The following is a 19,177-nucleotide window of genomic DNA, read 5'->3' on the forward strand; positions in this document are numbered from 1 at the left end:
AAAGGCTACTACACATTCAATAATTCTTTAAAATATACTTGCATTTTATTAACCATAGTAACACCTGCATCCATTTAAAATTTCCTATGGGTCATGTTTTATTACATCCCACCCCCTTTGATGCTTTTAAATATATATACATATATATTGTTTAAAGCGACTATTTGAAAAAAAAAAGAGATTAAGGAATTCTAATTATTTCATGCACAGCAAGGTTTGGTCCATATAGTGTTAACCCAGAGACATCTTGTAATAATTTCTTCCTTACTGTCAACCCCTCAGACTCTACTACATACTGTTGTGAGTGTCAATAAAGTAGCTATTGCTTGGCCTGACTTTTATAGCCAACTTCACTCCAAATCTGCCCTTCAGTAAGGAAAGAACGATAGCTCTGTCCAAGACAAATGCAACCTCACTTCTGTTTAGATGTTACAGGATATTAAAAAAAAAAAAAAGTGGAATTGAAACTGGCATTAAGGTTTCTAGACCAAATGCCAGAGACAGTAGAGATACTATAACCACCATAGGGAATAGAGGAAGAGGAGTAGGCTTCGGAAGGAAGGGAGATGTCCAGCAAGCAATTGGAAACACAGGTTTGATGGTCAGCACTACCAGAAGTAGAAATTGGGGAAACATCCGCAAAAAGCAAGAGAGTCACAGGAGTGGATGAGCTGTAGATTCAAGATGAAGTTCAGGAAAGAACCTTGCAAATACATTTTTCAGAGGCGATTGTAGAAAAAGAAATTAAAAATGCACAACAGACAATTACACAGAGTAAGAAGGGAACTAGCATTTACAGAGCACCAGCAGGGACTAGGACAGGCACTTTAAGTATGTGTCCTCATTTAATTCTCACCATTTTCTCTTTATATAGATGTTGCCAATTGTGCCCATTGTACAGATGAGAATCTCAAGGCCCTGGGCCACAAGTCAAATGCTATGTTTACTGCTGATGGAGATCTGAATTTCAAACTGTCGAGGAGGGCGTCAAGGAGGATGAGGCCCAGGAAGAGACTTTTGGACTGTCAGTGTCAAAGATGCTTGTAATCTTTGACAGCAATACCAGGGGACTGACATGGACGGAAGCTAAGGTGTCAGATTTGTCCAGTTGATAAAGTAAAATGAATCAAAAAGTTAAATTGCATAGGTAGTTAAAAAATACCTATGCAAGGGCCGAGCCCGTGGCGCACTCGGGAGAGTGTGGTGCTGGGAGTGGTTCTGCGCTCCCGCCGCGGGTTTGGATCCTATATAGGGATGACCAGTGCGCTCACAGTGCTCACTNGGACTGTCAGTGTCAAAGATGCTTGTAATCTTTGACAGCAATACCAGGGGACTGACATGGATGGAAGCTAAGGTGTCAGATTTGTCCAGTTGATAAAGTAAAATGAATCAAAAAGTTAAATTGCATAGGTAGTTAAAAAACTACCTATGCTCACTGGCTGAGCGTGGTGTGGCCGGTCTCAAAAAGGACAAAAAAAAAAAAAATACCTATGCAATGACCAACCTAGAAATGATACAAGGTAATAGATTTCTCTCACAAGGCAGCTCATTATTACAGAAACTTGAACATTGGGTGAAACTGGGTCCTTTGAAACCAAACTGGCATACCCAGTAAAACCCCACTTTCACCCCAAACACGGCTGTAGCAGGGTTTTCCACACTTCATTTGCTTATGTTCTATTTTCCCAAGTTTTTACCTTTTGAGATTAATTATGTTCTTAATACTTTAATTCAAAAGCTAATACCCCTGGCCATAAATCAAAGGTGACAATAAAAATGCAACCCTAATTTTTAATTTTTTTAAAAACAGTCTATTACCATGCATACTTTGAAAATTCTAGTACCACCAATTATGCATCCTACCCCTCTCCCCTCCCACTGGCAATAGCTCAGGAAATAAGAACAGCAAGTTACTGGGGCTCTCCATGTGTACTCTCATCAAGTCATTTGATCCACCCAACAACCCTAAGATGTAGGGGCTATGATCAATTGATTAACTAATTTATTTATTCAACAAATTTTTTTGGCACTTAAGTATGTGTCAGACACTGTTCTAGGTGCTAAGGATAAAGCAAAACCCCTTTTGTTAAAACTGATGGAGAGAGAAGGGAGTGGAAGTTCTGAAGGAGAGAAAAAAGAATAAGAAGATANCAGGAAATAAGAACAGCAAGTTACTGGGGCTCTCCATGTGCACTCTCATCAAGTCATTTGATCCACCCAACAACCCTAAGATGTAGGGGCTATGATCAATTGATTAACTAATTTATTTATTCAACAAATTTTTTTGGCATTTAAGTATGTGTCAGACACTGTTCTAGGTGCTAAGGATAAAGCAAAACCCCTTTTGTTAAAACTGATGGAGAGAGAAGGGAGTGGAAGTTCTGAAGGAGAGAAAAAAGAATAAGAAGATATATTCTAATTGAGAAAACTGAAAAATTGAGGCACCCAAATAATGCTTGACTTGCAGAGGGCAATTAAATGTTTATTAAGTGGTGGAGTGGTCAGACGTGGAAAGAAGGGCACCTGAATGAAGGTTTCCAGCAACTTCTATGTGCTGCCTCCTCTCTAGATGGTAACTCCACTTCTTTGCACCAGTACTCTACAGTAGATCAGTATTAAACCCATCAGCTACTACCTGAGTACACTTTAACGCCAGGCTTCTAGATAAAAGAAAATCAGAAAGGCAAAACTTGCAAAAGCATACTCACCTACCTACAGTCAATAAAGCAAGTTGTAAATTAAATGTATCTTATAATGACCAGTGTTTGTTTTCAGGTCTTTTTGCTGAAATGAACATGCAGGCAATGGTTAGTCCATGTTAAATTTTGTTATAAGTCATTACAAACCACCAAGTTAGACTTATGACCAGTCTTCATGAGGATGAATGTTACCCAGGAAGCACAGTTGCAATTTCCTAATGAAGCCTATGTCAAATGAGAAGGCAAACTAGCAAAAACAAGGAATATTGTACTTAGTAACCTTTCACAATTTACCAAATGCTCTACCATCTACATAAAGTTGAAATATATCCAAATGGCTTTACTCAAGCCAGGAAGACACAACATATAAGAAACTCGTACTTGGACTTCTCAATACTTACAACATATCAAGCGTCAGTTCAGATTGCTAGATGCAGCCTGGACCAGTTGTCACACAACTGATGTTTATTAGCATCCAAAACCTTAATTTGACTTGACTGCATTTTTATGGCTACTGCCCACGAATGAAAAGGTACATGCTTATATTTAAGGTGTTACCCAATTTAGAGATTGAAAACTAGGTTTTCTGAGTAAGATCACAATTTTTGAACTCTTAAGTTCTCAAAAAATATCCTACCTATTGTCTCATTTACCTGGAATGAATACCGGGAGAGGGGAAAAAAAGGCAAATTTTATAAAGCTATAAATACGTAATTTTATAGCCTCTGAAAGAGCTTACTATTTTCAATGATCACCAAATTACATGCCCATGATAGAAATTTCCATTTCATAAAGAATGTGATAAAAATTGATGATGTAAACTAGACCAATCTGTCAAGTACTGCAGCATTCACAATAGCCTCAGGGCAAAGCAGCTGCAAGTAATTTGTCCCCTGCAATGTATATGCAGAGAGGACATCCATTATGCTGCACGGAACTTCTCATTTAGGGGGATGAAAAGTGGCACTAGGCTCAATGTATATATATAGGTACAATGTATATATATAAGTTAAAAGGTTTACAAACCACCAAGTTAGACTTATGACCAGTCTTCATGAGGATGAATGTTACCCAGGAAGCACAGTTGCAATTTCCTAATGAAGCCTATGTCAAATGAGAAGGCAAACTAGCAAAAACAAGGAATATTGTACTTAGTAACCTTTCACAATTTACCAAATGCTCTACCATCTACATAAAGTTGAAATATATCCAAATGGCTTTACTCAAGCCAGGAAGACACAACATATAAGAAACTCGTACTTGGACTTCTCAATACTTACAACATATCAAGCGTCAGTTCAGATTGCTAGATGCAGCCTGGACCAGTTGTCACACAACTGATGTTTATTAGCATCCAAAACCTTAATTTGACTTGACTTCATTTTTATGGCTACTGCCCACGAATGAAAAGGTACATGCTTATATTTAAGGTGTTACCCAATTTAGAGATTGAAAACTAGGTTTTCTGAGTAAGATCACAATTTTTGAACTCTTAAGTTCTCAAAAAATATCCTACCTATTGTCTCATTTACCTGGAATGAATACCGGGAGAGGGGAAAAAAAGGCAAATTTTATAAAGCTATAAATACGTAATTTTATAGCCTCTGAAAGAGCTTACTATTTTCAATGATCACCAAATTACATGCCCATGATAGAAATTTCCATTTCATAAAGAATGTGATAAAAATTGATGATGTAAACTAGACCAATCTGTCAAGTACTGCAGCATTCACAATAGCCTCAGGGCAAAGCAGCTGCAAGTAATCTGTCCCCTGCAATGTATATGCAGAGAGGACATCTATTATGCTGCACGGAACTTCTCGTTTAGGGGGATGAAAAGTGGCACTAGGCTCAATGTACAATGTATATATATAAGTTAAAAGGTTAATTTTCTGACTTGTGGTCTGGATATTAGAGCTGTGGAGGAAAGCAAGTCATCATATGCTCTGTAAGTTACCTTTTAGTTAAACAAGATAAGGGAGGTGAGGGCGGGGTACATCCTTTATTTAGCTCCATTAGTTCCAGCAGTTGGGACTCTCACAGTCTTGCCTTTCCCATGTTTTATCAGTGGAGGCAGAATTGCCCAGTGGTCAGATGCAGACTGGGCAGTCAGACAGACTGGAATGGAATGATGGTGCTGTCACCTGAGAGAAGTGTGATGTGACATTTAACTCTCAGCTGCGGCTTCCTCGGTGAAATTAGATTGATATTATATGAGAAATAATGAGAAATTGCCCACGATGTACTTGGCATAGTTCTCAATATATACCACTACTGCGTGCCCTGTGGTCCTACTGCGTGCCCTGTGGTCCTACTGCGTGCCCTGAGGTCCTGTCCAGGAAACACAAATTTGGAGTCTATACCCTATGTATAGAAGTGTTTCTTCCTGAAATTGAGATTTTCTGGGAAAAAAAAAAAAAAAACTGCAAGAAAAGAGGGAAAAGTTTCCAACTAGTTAAATGGCCAAAGCAGGAGTTAAACTGAAGTTTATCACATTCCCAAAATAATTATAACTAAAATGTATTGAATAAGTATGGCTCAGCATTTTACAGACATAACCTTACTAAATACTTCAGACAACTTTGTGAATAAAAAAACCACATTATCCCCATTTTAAACTAAGAAAACTGAGGCATGCAGAGTTAAGCAATTGCTTGAGTACACACAGCTCATAAGTGGCGGAGTCAGGATGTGAACCAAGGCAATGTAATTCCAGAACCACAGGCATCATGCGTGCCTCCAAAAACTCTGCCTTTCCCCTAAGTGCTCAGGGAATACTAGGGTCTAGAGTGGAAAAATTCACACACGCACACCTGTGCACACACAGGTTTAAAATGAGAGATATAAAGGTCTGAGTCTGCTAGTTTGTCTTTAGAACAACATAAGACAATAAACTGGAATGTGAGGGAAATTGGATGAATTCCATATGCCCCCATCTTCTCTCGATTCAGAGGATTCTTATTAATAAAGTCGTTCTACTCCTGAGGCCCTTCTCAGAATGGAGAGCGCCTCTGATTAATGGCCATGCACACATGCCCACCTGCCCAGTCTCTCACCAGAAGACGTTGAGAGGAAGGGAACAGAGAAGGAGAAATGTAAAACTATGACTGGGAAGAGGTAGCTAAAATGAACAGACATAACTCCTCAAAGACCCCTGGGACATCTTGCCATCTCTAGATTGAGGACAACTATTCAGGCGCACAGGAAGGAGGCTTCACAGTCTGAGGTGAAGCCCACTGAGAGTCCACTCTCCTTCCCACCTAGCCATTTACAGCTGGGTAGGGTGGCCCCCACCCCAACATGGGAGTCTACCTGGGTCTGCTTGACACACAGGAGCGTTCAGCATTGTAGACCCTGGGGGAAGGGAGCCTCCATGCCTTCTTAGGGCCACCTTCTCCAATCCTTCATCAGGATTCAACACAAAGTTGTCATGCATCAGTCCTAAAAATATCAATAGCTTACCTATTCATCTCATCATGGCCTTCAGAGGTAGATATTATTATTATTACCATTTTGCAGAAGAGGAAACTGAGCACAAAAGATGAAGTAACTTACCTGTCACATAGTTAAATGATTGGTGGGGCAGGGTTAAGACTGGGGCAGCCTGACTGCAGAGCTCACAATGCTGGCTGCAAACCCCTCCTTTGAATATTTCCCCAATTTCTGAGGCTCATGAGCAGAGACAAAGAAATTCTTTCACATATTAAAGGTGTTTATACATCTTTCCCAGGCCCCACCCCTACCCAGCTACTCCCCATTCCCCCTCCCCTCCCTTCTCTGCACACACAACCCAACAGACAAATGTTATCTGTTGTTTAAAACACAGAGCTGTGCCTGTCCTGTTCTCTCCTGTGTAAACGCAGCAAGATTCCTGTAATCCATAGTAAAAGTCCGATAAGAGTCTCTTAGGTGAGAGAGCAAACATATTAGCTTTACAGGAAAATGTAGTCATTGAGTTAAAAATACACAGACTAAAGGAGAAAGAGTGACCAGCACAAAATAGCAAATAGCTGCCTCGCTAAGCTGCCTCCCTACTATAAAATCTCCTATACAAATAATCCTATTTCCAGGCTGGATAACCACCTTAACCAAAAGTATACATTAACCAGTAGATGCATTAACTCCCCCAGCCAAAAAAATTCAAACATCCAATTAAACTTTTTCTCTGCTCACCCACGTACAACTCCAGCTACCATTTGCTTTCTTTATCCTTTTTCTCTTTGAATCACCTTGGCCAAGTCTAAACACCTTTTTCATTATAATATGATTATCTGATTCTTGCAATGCTTGTTTGCAAAACATTTTACTAAACAGTACCTCATTTAAAGAACTGAATCATCAATGCAACCCAGTAAAGGTGGAGTTCTCCTGCTTCCCAGATTAGGAAACAGAGTTTCAGGGAAATAACCCAACCAGCAGAAGGAAGAGCTGGATCTTCTGATTCTAAATCCAATGCCACTCTCATCCCACCATTTTCTGTCCTTCCAGTGACCATCTCCCCAGCCACTCTTTTCTTCCCAGCCTTCTGGGTCCTATGCTCTCCTGTGCCATCACCAAATATGCTACATGCCAGATTTTAAATATTTTTCAAATGCTCACACAACTAAAGTCATGTTCTTAGCCTCTGTTCAATAAGCTCTCTGATGCAACCAGATAAAGAACCAAATTAGCATTTGTAGTCTCAAATCAATCCAAAGCCTGGGTCATAAAAAAATGTACACATATGCCAATAAATAAATAGATAAAAGAAAAATAAAATACTTTGAGAATAGACACAATATAGTAACAGTGGCTCTCCATGAGTAATAGGATTTTGAGTGATTTCCTTTACTCAAATGTTCTATTTGCTAAATTGTCTATAATAAACACATATTATACTGTTGGACATCAGGAAAAAAAAAAATGTTAAGCAATGAAAGTACTGAAAAACCCCAAGTCTCTTAGGGAGGAAAGGGACTGCGCAGCAGGAGTCTGGTTCTGCCCCGTCCTGAGGAGGGCTGTGGAGAGGGACGGGTGGAGGTGGCGGCCACCATCACAAAGCACAGGAGGGAAACTCCACAGACGGCTTCCTCTCTCCACCAGGAACTGTGACTTCTGGGAAGCGGCCACCCCTCCCTAAGGGCTGCCAACCCTTTCCACACCTAAACATGCTGACTTGTACCAACAGAGAATGCCTATCCTCTATGACATGTTTAAAAATGTTTTGGATCTGGGCAGAGAGTGAACTGATTATGCCACAGACAGAGCTAGTTATTTGGATGCTTTGAGATCCCCCTGTATCAAATCTGTGACTCCAAATCATCAGAGAGGTCATCACACATTATCTTTTAGCCAAGACTTAAAAACAAGATTTAAGACAGTGCTGCAGGGCATAATCTCTTTTTAAACTCTCACCCTTGGTGACAATCCTGATGCAGCAAACACCAGCCTTCAAGGCTGTGAAGGTTTCTAGGCGCCACACCACGGAGCATTTAAAGAGTAACCAAACAACCGTTTTCCCCTACATAGGAGGAAACCCATGAGTATATTTTCCTCGACTTGAAGAGAGAACACTGGTAACAGAAAAGGTGTTTTCATGTGTGTGCTGTTTTCATGTGAGGAAGTCTGACCTACCACAAAACTGTTCATGAAAAGAGAGAAAAACAGATTCAGAAAGCAAAATTATTTCAAATGTTATGTTAACCGAATATCAAAACAATAAACACCAAAAGCAAACAGTCCAGTAGGGGCAGGTAATAAATTACAATACGTGTGAGGATTGGACCTCATTAGGTTTGAAAACAGGAACGCTGTTGCACAAACTGGCTATTACAACAGGGTTCTCCCTCCCTGCCTTTTTTTTTTTTTTCTCCTCTTAAAAAAACTGGGACAAAGCCCAAATTTTTTACAACGTAATTTGTTTCCTTATTGTGCATGTCTCAGCAAGTTGCCATCAGCTGTTATTTGTTATTAAGGATCTGTGTAAACACTAAGGCGAGGAGACTGACTCACGCCTCAGACCAGGATGAGAAAGGATGGGATCGCACTGTCACTTTCATCTGCAGTCGTGTTCAGTATTATCCATTAGAGAGGAGATGGCACTTAACATTCTCTAACATGAAACATTTGAGCGCAGCAGGAAGCAAATTCTAGAATGGAACAAACCAGCAGCAGGTAACCACGGTGGCTGAAGGACTTAGGGATGGGTGACTACCTGGGTTGGACATGAGGCTGGAGGTAACTTTGCCAAAGAGCACAATCCTGTTGGAGGGCGCAGGTAGGCGCCCTTCTCGGGAGCAGAACAACCACCAGGAAAAGCTGCTAGGCTAGGAATTCTTCAACCTGAGGGCTGTGTATGGTGTGGGAATAGGGACAGAGAGAACTGTGTTCTCTAGCTTCATGGGGCATATTGGTAGTCCTGTCCCAGCCAAGGAAGGGAAGAATTACAGCAGGACACTGTGGTCTTCAGGAAGTCAGTGCTTTTTGTAGTCAAAAAAAAAAAGGCAGCAAATCCTACACTGACACTCAGCCCCGATTCAACTACTCAATTGTGTTGTGGGTAAAGGTGATTCTTCAAGCATCCCTGCTCCCTCCAAGTACAAAAGTCCTTCCAATACCACCTGCAAGTGGCTGGAGACACAGTAGACCAAAAAAAAGGCAGCAAATCCTACACTGACACTCAGCCCCGATTCAACTACTCAATTGTGTTGCGGGTAAAGGTGATTCTTCAAGCATCCCTGCTCCCTCCAAGTACAAAAGTCCTTCCAATACCACCTGCAAGTGGCTGGAGACACAGTAGACACCTCAAAAACCTGGGAATTGACTTATAATGACTGATGTAGAGTAACATGATCAATCAAGTATACCCAGCTACAGTCAAGAAACGAGTGAGTTAGAGCACAACCGCTTCAACTGCAGCAAACGTGTTCTAAGACTACTCAAGAAAGGAAAGGACAAGAGTTATTACTAGAAAAGTCTGACCCATGCTTAGTATTGACACTGCAAAGTTAGAAATGTAGTATTAAGTTTTCTCTCTAAAGTAAGCTGAGAACATCAAAATCTACTTAGAAAATGTTTACACTGCTGGGTTTATTAGTCTAATACAGATTAATACATTAACCACTTCAGTGCCTCTGAAATACTGATCATTTCTTACATTCTTCAAAGCATTAGACCTGTTTCTGCTTGCAAAAGCCATGTGCATTTTTTGAGCTTAAAGAAGCAGCATGCCTGGGACTCAAAATCCTCTTCCAAGGAATTTTGCATTTTATAATTTTTACAAAATTCCTGGCAGTCCTTATGTGGGATTTTCATGGTAATCACAAATGAAGTAGAACAACAAAAGATATCCTAAATAAAGATTGAACCATGATAGAAGGAGAAAATATGAAAATCTACTTCCTATACAAATAAGCACACTTGCCTTCCCACTCATGGCTGATTGTGGATAGTATCCTTTTCTTCACTGATGTGTATAAAAAGCATTTTTGCTTTTTTAAAGAACAAAGCCAATATAAAGAGGGTAACAGTACATCCACTTATCTGTATCACATCTCTATCTGGTCTAAATAATTTCTATGTTTCTAGATATAGATAAACACTTTATCTAGATATGTATCTTATTTTTATTTTTTGCATTTCAGCTATTCGAACTGAAACAGAATTTTGTCTGTGCAAAGGCCGTGGCTTGATTTCTCTCTCAGAGAAGCAGAGAGTCTTAAATGAGGAGATACATTGCGCTGAATTTCCCAGTGAGAAGGTGTCAGGAGCAAGCACCTTAAGCTACATAACCAACCCCTTTCCTTTACCAAGGGAGCAGCCAATGCTTTTCCAGAAGGGGACCCACCAAGATGAACCAAACACATGAGGGTGTTTGCAAGGGGGAATTTCAAACACTGGTCAATTGTCATAGAGACATTTCAATGCATCCTATTGAAAAATGAGAAAACCCTGATCAGTTGAGATTTCACAGTCTACCTGACTGCTGGACACTAGAACCTGCTAAGCAGGCACATGAATTAACCAAATTTCTAGTCATCAGTAGGGCAGACTATTCCCTTCTAGTTCCTGCTCAAGGAACCAACATCTTGGAGGCACACTATGAGCTTTGAGATGACCAGAGTCAAAGTCAAAGCAGCCGCATCAAAATTGCCTGTTAAAGATCCACAGCTATGGCCGGGCCAGGGGCTGCTTTCCCACATCTGAGTGCCTTATCTGGAGCTGGGGCCTTGGGCTTGGACTCCTAAGGGGCACATGAAACTCCCAGATGCCTACTGGAAAGAGCTCTCTGACAAGGCCAACAAACACCACTTCCACACAGCTGGCCCTCTCAGGGGCCCACTACAAAAAGCCCCTCTGGGCCAGGTTACTGCCAGCCTCTGGAACTACCTTATTCTGCCAGGCTCTGAGTAGCAAGCCAAGCACCCAGACTGTGGCCCCTATAGGTAGGAGACTGCTACTCTTGGACTGGCTTGCCTTGGCTCCCTGTATTTAATTACTGGGTTTTCTGGGTAATTTTTTGAGAGTTGCAGAAGGGAGAAGATTAAAAGAGAAAGGCAAATAAAAAACAAAAACAAAAAAATTGCCTAGTACATTTCACTTGAGCCACACCAATGGCCTTGGCATATAATCTATGGGAAAGTTACATTTAACAATGCACACGCACTATAATAAATCCAGTGTTTATCCTACCATCAGGCAGCTTCACATCTCCAGACACTTGCATTTTTTTGTTGTTGTTCAAAATATGTTACAGCTCATTTAAAAAAAAAAAAACGTTACAACTCATCATAAGCATGGCCTGCCTCCTTTTGAGTTGGTTTCTCTATTTCTGTTTATGGTCCTCTGCGAATATTTGAATGAGGAAGTGGAGAGTGGTAGTAACCACTCCACCCACCTCCTTGTGTATCAATAAAGGATGCAGCTGTGCACTTGACCGAGGTGGTGGATGACTCCGAGGGAGCAGGAAGCTGCTGTGTTCAAAGCAGAAGTTCAAAGGTGTGTCCCTATAAGAAAAATGTTGAAACCCTGGTCTACACCCACCTATGACTCCTAAAGTCTACACAGCTTGCAGACACAGATTACAGCACACTGAATGAGTTCCAGTTTATATAAAGTTTCAAAAAATATATAATCATAATTATATAATAATGAAAATATATATATAACGAGGGGCTGTGCCTCTTCCAAGGAAATCAATCTGATGTCAAATTCATCCTGACTTTTAGTTTTGTGTCTATCCTGTCAAAAAAAAAAAAAAAAAAAATTACCTGTGAGGGTAAGACGCAGATTGTAAAGCCTGGAGAGATAATCCCTCCCTTGTGATAATTAGAACAACCTTCTACAGAGCTACTACACTCCCATCTTCCAGATAATACTGACAAGCAGATTCTTTGCCAACTCGGGGGGTATATTTTAAGAGCCAGCAAAACCACACCGGAAGTGTCCAGGGCAAAAGGCCCTTGTGAGACCACATTTTCCAAATCTCTGTGGCTCCCCATGTGTTTCACACCTAAGTAAATAGTGTATATATAAAGAACAGCCTTAGTGAGGGCACTGTTCTCTACTGGTAAGTCCTATGCAGTCTGTCCAGTCTGGGTAAGCAGAGATTCAATTGCAAAAATCAGTCCACCTATTACCCTTGAATGCTACCAGCAAGGATCATTTTAACTGATGTCTTTATAAGAATACCTAAAAGGATTATTGGAGAATGACCCACAAGCAGAATAAACTGCATCCTGTTGACTAAAGAATGAATTTGTGCAAAAACATACTGTAATCAATAAATTGCTGGTGTTCCAGTGGCCCACAAGTGGTTCTGGAAAATTTCTCTGCCCGCTCCTAGTTCTGTTGCTGATTCTATTTCCGTTAGTCTGTCTTGGCGAATCCTCATCCAGCCCTGCTCTAAACAAGTTTTCCTTTTACCTGGAATGCTATGCCAAGGCCAGAAGATTCTGAGACTCTCTCTGCAAGTGCCGCAAGTTCTAACACAAGCTCCTAGGAAGGAATTCCTTATACCATCCTAAATCGGCTTTTTCACTGGTCTGGCTGCAGTGGTTGGGGGTGTGTGAATTTCCCTACCTTCTAGAAGAAAGAGAACAAACAACCTCCATGCTGCAAGTATCCCTGGAACCCAATGTTAATTTCTTAGCTCTGTCTAAAAGTCTCAATAGTCAATAACTTTTTCATTGATTTTTCTTTGTTCTACTGGAGCTGCCACATTTAGCTGATCATTTAATTTTATGCCTACGATCAGATTGAGCAGCCTTTCACTTCTGTGTAGTTGTACTTCCAATTACTTTTCCGCCCCAAGAAACAGTTTTCATAGAAAAAAGGCCAAAAAAAAAAAAAAAAAAAAACCCCTCACACCTTTCCAGTAGACAGAATTGCTCTTCATTTGAGCATCTATATGATTTAATTTTTATTGACCAGAAGAAATAGTATTCACAGCACCCAATCTAGACATATGTGGTACTGGCTAATTTCTACCTGACTGGGATTGCCCTCCTCAGATGTTTGGAGTGCAGTCCCTGCACTTTCTCCACTGCTATTGGATCCAGACTTTTCTATTTCTATCAGGTTAAAAAGAAACAAGTGGCACTATTAACTCCCTTGGACCTCGTACTTGGTGAGGGGCCCCGCAAATAACTTTCAGTTCTATGTCATCCAGTGTTCGTAGTGTAGGCTTCCAAATGCTCTTCCTCAGCCTACGTTAATCAGAACCCACTGGGAGTTTGTTAAAAATTCAGATCACAGACTCCAAACTAGAACTCTTGGGACGTGATCTCAACAATGTACATTTGTAACAAACACCTCAAATGATTCTAACGTACAAACTCATTGTTGAAGCCACTGGGTTTCATCATCAGACAGAAAAGCCCCAAAAGCACTAACCTTCTACTAACTTAACTCATGCCATTCTTACACCTACAAAAAACAACCACGTGTTGATTTTCCAGAACAGTTCCAAATTCCAACTCTAAATAAATATCATCATCTCTTGTTCACTGCCCTGAACCAGCCACCTATAAGGTAATAAAGCATCAATCATGCCAAATCAAGGGTCCTTTTATTTTTTTTTTGCTCTTCAAACAACTGATTTGTCATTTTCTCTTTAAATAAAGCCAATCACCCTTTAAATATAACCTTCAAGTCAACTTTACTCTGAGGCTTTCCTTATCTTTTTTTTGCATGCCTAAAGTGGTAGAACAAAGATTTTGGTAAACATTACAAATCTTCATATCAATGGCACATTTCCTTTGGTCAAAGGAAATATCTACCATCCTAACTCTAGTACAGAAAGAATCTCCCACTATCAGTGGCTCTCAATGGCTGGAAGATAGCAGGACATCAAGGAATATCTGATGAATGAACCGGGAGAAAGAGACCCAACTCCTATCCTGCTCTTCAAAGTCTTTCAAAATCCAACCCAATGTACCTTCTTAGTCTCTTCAACCCCAGGGGGAGCAGCTAACTCCCTTTCTTGGAACTCAAGGGATATCATTCCTCTTTAACCATCTTTATTTATCTTCAGTTTATCAAGTTTCTCTTCTCCTTGGAAACCTTTTCAGCTAACACCAGTCAACACAAATAGTTCTTTCCACCTCTGGGAAAGAGCACTTATTATCACATCACACATTTTGACACTTAAGAGCTTAGAGTCACCCAGTAGCTGACCTATTCCAGATAACTATTTTTTAGTTGAGGAAACTGATTTGAGAAAGTTAAGGAACTTGACCATGATCAAATAATTGGATACTTTCAGGACAGAGATTAGAAACTCAAGTCTTTCCACTCTAATGCACTCCTCCTTTCAAGAAGGTTATAGGACTTTCAAGAACTTGGGCTTTAGATGAGACACAATTTTTAATAAGTGTTCTAGTGCTTACTTACCTTTTCATCGAATGCTGCCCTGCAGATTACTCTCCTTCACATGTTCTGCAGTAGACCCCTGACAGTCTCGGGAAATATTTCCCCAAACCCACACTAATTCAAAAATTAGAATATCCCTCTATAGAACATAATTTGGCCAATTCTCTTATCTCTAAAAGGGGATTATTATATCCCCAATTTAGGATGACTGAAATTCCCTAATGTAAGAGAGAATATGCATCAAATAAGAACAACAGAGATGCACTGAAAGGAAGCAGAAAATTGTGGTTAAGGCCATAGGCTTGGTCAGCAGCCAGACTTCTCATGTTGAATCCAGACCCCCCATTTATCAACTGCATGAGTCTGAGCAAGCTGCTTAGCTTCTCTGGGCCTCAGTTTCCTCATCTATGAAAAGAGGATACTGACAATCACTATCTCAACAAGTTTTGGTGCTACAAAGAAACACTGAGAGTAAGGTGCTTAGCTAAAACCTAACTTCTCATCAGGTAAGTGCAATATCAACAGAAATGATTTAAAATTAATGCCAGAAAGGGGGCAGGCAGAGGGATGGGGGGACAGTGGGGAAGATAAACCACTGTGCCGTTCACTCATCCATGCACCTACTCACTCATTCATTCATTTCAATGGCAACTATGTGTCAAAGCTCAGTTCTAGGCTCTGAGGGTTCAAAAGAGAAGAAACAAGGACCATTTTCACAGAGGTTACATTGAGGTTGACAGCTAAATCCAAGAATACCAGAGATCTGCCACATCCCTATTCCACTTATGTTACCAATGCTCCAAATGATTCTTTTGAAATTGCACTCAAAGTTAAAAGTCACTCATAAAAAGAGTTTGTTCATTGCGATCACTTGTTGTTCTTGACTAAAATCCAATATTACACAGTATGATTGATCTCATTTATCAATAACCTGGTCTATGAACAATTCGATTTCCAAAATGAAATCTGCCTTAAAGGACAAAATTGTCCAGGACTAAGAGCATTTGAAAAGAAACTGATATGGATTGAATTGTGTCCTCCAAGTTTTATATATTAGAAGCTTGATCCCTTCTGTGACTGTTAAGAGGGTGGAAAATCCTATTATGGTAATTGAAAGGGGGGGTCCTTGAAGAGGTGATTAGATTGTAAGGACCATGACATAGTGAATGGATTAATAATGGTGGTCATGGGTGTGGTTCTGAGGGTTTTAAAAGGAGAGCACGTGAGAGTTTCTCTCTCTGTCTCTGCTCTACCTACCATGTGACACCCTGTGTTGCTGTAAACCCACCATCAAAGAAGACCCTCACCAGATGTGTTCACTGGATTTTGGACTTCCCAGCCTCTGAAACTGTAAGCACTAAATGTCATTTTCTTGCAATTTACTCAGTTCCAGGTATTTTGTTATAAGCAGCAGAAATGGACTAATACAGAAGGCCCTAGACATTCTGAAGAAGATAGTCCCAAAAAAGTTCAAAAAAAGGAGCTGCAGCATTATAATAATCCACAAACTGTCCCTTTCAAGGATTCATTTGCATAAAAGTCTCTATTTGCTCTTTAAAAAATTCATATATTTTTATTATATAAAAATATATTTTAGAGTTACACAGACTCTTTTGTGTAACTACACTGCCCAGTAAAACTGACCCAGTGCTGGGTATACAGCAAGGAATGAGTAATTTATTGAATTGAACTAAGAGCCCAAAACATACTAGGATGAAATACATGTGTGAGTAGGTTATAAGTCTTCTGTTCTTAGACACAAATGAAAATCTCCTTAGGGATACAGCTCTACCTGTAATTTATTTCTACATTATTCTTGTGTGTAATATTATTTTTGGCATGTTAATGTATTGTCAAAGAATTCCAATCTAGTGACATGACAAAAGTTGTATTTCATGATGGAATGTGAAAAAGTGTGAAAATCAATTGAATTATATATCAATGACATGCAATAAGGGTAACCAGTATATCCTGGGTAATGTCACTTCTCTGGAATGATTAGCGGCCTAGAGCTATTAGATTAATTACTAGAGCTTTATTCTTACTATTATAATCAATTGGATTTGCTGAAGGGAGATAAAAACTCAAAGCTCTTTTTTTTTCCCCCTAAAAAGAAAGAGTTATTTGCCAGAATCCACATAATTCAGATGATTAACTTCTTTTCTTGGCACTTGACTAAACCTGTAAGTTTATGCTGGCAAATAAAATGAATGCTGAAAGTTGAAGTCACTCTTTGATCTAGTAAATAAACCTGCAGAAAATTCAGCCTCAATTAGTCTTTAAATTTATGACCTACCCAGTAACAAGATGGTGACAAATACCAGTTTCTTTACTGAAAATACATGATACATTCTGTGAGTATGCTTCAAAAATCAATGAGCCACTTACAAATAAACAAAACCATATTGACATTTTTTACATTTTCCTTTTTACATTCATTTATTCGTTCCTTTCAATGATCACATGTGGAATGCCAGGACTGAATAGGACTCTGTGTACCGCCTTACAAATAAACAAAACCATATTGACATTTTTTACATTTTCCTTTTTACATTCATTTATTCATTCCTTTCAATGATCACATATGGAATGCCAGGACTGAATAGGACTCTGTGTACCGTGTTGTTTTAAGCACTATAATGAATACAAAGATAAATAAAATATAGACTTAGCCTGGGAAGAACAGAGATTCTGGTACAGAACTGCCATATACAGTTGCAAAGGTTGTTCACTGAACAAGGGTATACAACTGAAGGAGAAAGTGGAGTCTGAAATGCAGCATAAATTCCTTCCATCAAGCTTAGGGCTCTGACACAGGACCACAACAATCCAGTAGCAGTAGTAGTGGTGGTGATAGTAGTGAGAGCTAATATTTATTGATTACTATGGTCCCACACATGGTTCAGGTGGGTTTCATGTATTTATTTATCTAATCCACACAACAATCAGTTGGAGTAAGTATTATTACTACTTGCATTTTGTGTATGAGTGAACTAAGTACAGAGAAACCAATCGACTTGCTTTAAGTCAAACAACAATAAGTGGTAGAGTTTACTCACTCTCTAAACAGTAAGTAATGCCCTGTACCCTGAAGAGTTAGATTAAAATAGCATTAGAAAGTATAAGTGACTTAAGGAATGCAATCGAAACACTAGAGAGAATGAGAAGGAAGAATGTAGTGCTTGAGAAGGGCCTTGTACAATGTGCAAACTATGACAGGCAGGAGGCATTTGGGGCAGTGTGAATTGTGTGAAAATAAAGCACAGCAGCTGGATTCTTAGAGCAGTGAAGGAATACTTGTACAATGTGCAAACTATGACAGGCAGGAGGCATTTGGGGCAGTGTGAATTGTGTGAAAAAAAAGCACAGCAGCTGGATTCTTAGAGCAGTGAAGGAATACTGAAGAAAGAACTTGGAGACCTTCTCCTGCAGAGCTATATTAAAAACTCAGTGGTGGTTTCAGGGTAGGAGTGATCACATGATCAATGCCCAGGTTTAGGAAGATGTGTAATCCCCGTATTATATAATGAAAGCTGATGGGTTCAGAGGAGGCAAGCAGATAGAACAGAGATTTGTCATTACACCCAAAGACAACTTCATTTATTAGCTCTTGTGCACTTTTGCAAGACAGTTTTCTTACATAGTTCCATACATTCTCTCTATTCAAAGCAAAATGCCCAGCTGCTGCTCTTGTGAGTACTCGTTTCTACACACAGCACAAGACAAATAAACATCCAACTAGTGATACATTGTATTCAGTGCATCAAAGCATGTTTCTTGGTTGTTGCATCATCTGACAGAAGTAAAGGAGATCACCATGTAACTTAAATAATTTGATCAATACAATTTAAATGATCAAACTTGCCAGTTTGGACCAACTTATTTTTTTCCTCTTTGTGTATGGATAAGACCTTTACGAAATTTGAATTAACATTTGATGAGCACACATCAAAACCTTCTGTACCAACTCGTGCTCTCAGCATAGGACCTGGAATATATCAAGAGAGTTTTTTACTGAATCTGTGAGTGGTAAAGGCAATTACTGTTGAATTACAGTAATCTCAGAATTGTAAGGGACCAGAGTAGTTATTCCAGTCCTTCTCTCCAGCGAGATACTTGCTGAAGCTTCTCTTATTAAAGACTCCCTCTAGTTTCTGCTTAAATACTTTCCATGACATACAACTTACTGCTTATCATTAATGGGATGGCTGTCTAGGCATGTAGAAACCTCACTGACATAGGCAACAGAGGGAGATGGCAAGAAACTGGAATCCACGGGAACTAGATCTAAAGAACCTGACATAGGGCCAAATCAGTGTCCAAAATGTTGTGGGGAACTAAGTCTTAATTCAGGACAACATCAAACTCCCAAGACTTCCAGCCAGAGGGCACAGAACGAAAGTAGCTAGAAGGTTCTATGAAGGTACCGTACTAGAAGTCAGATCAGCAAACCCCATTCAATTTCCTGATGATTCAGGACAAGATTCTGGGGGACTGAGAAAGAGGGTGCAGAACCCTAGGGGAAGGGACCGGCAAGAGCTCATTCCCAGAGGATTTTAGGGTGACAGCCAAAGGTGCTGGTCCCAGTGGGGAACTGGAATGTTGAGCCGGAAAGAAAGACAGACGTA

General features: G+C 39.8%; 1 protein-coding gene and 1 pseudogene across 3 annotated transcripts in view; one reads left to right on the forward strand and one right to left on the reverse strand.

Annotated features, from left to right (window-relative positions):
• EPHA4 (EPH receptor A4) overlaps window positions 1-19,177 on the reverse strand; it is a 144,350-nt gene that overhangs the window by 96,563 nt on the left and 28,610 nt on the right. The gene's annotated exons all lie outside the window — the stretch shown is intronic.
• LOC103600741 lies at window positions 10,850-11,172 on the forward strand (annotated as a pseudogene).

The sequence above is a fragment of the Galeopterus variegatus genome, unplaced genomic scaffold (assembly GCF_000696425.1).
Source record: "Galeopterus variegatus unplaced genomic scaffold, G_variegatus-3.0.2 Scaffold3440, whole genome shotgun sequence".
In the NCBI taxonomy this organism is placed as follows: Eukaryota; Metazoa; Chordata; class Mammalia; order Dermoptera; family Cynocephalidae; genus Galeopterus; species Galeopterus variegatus.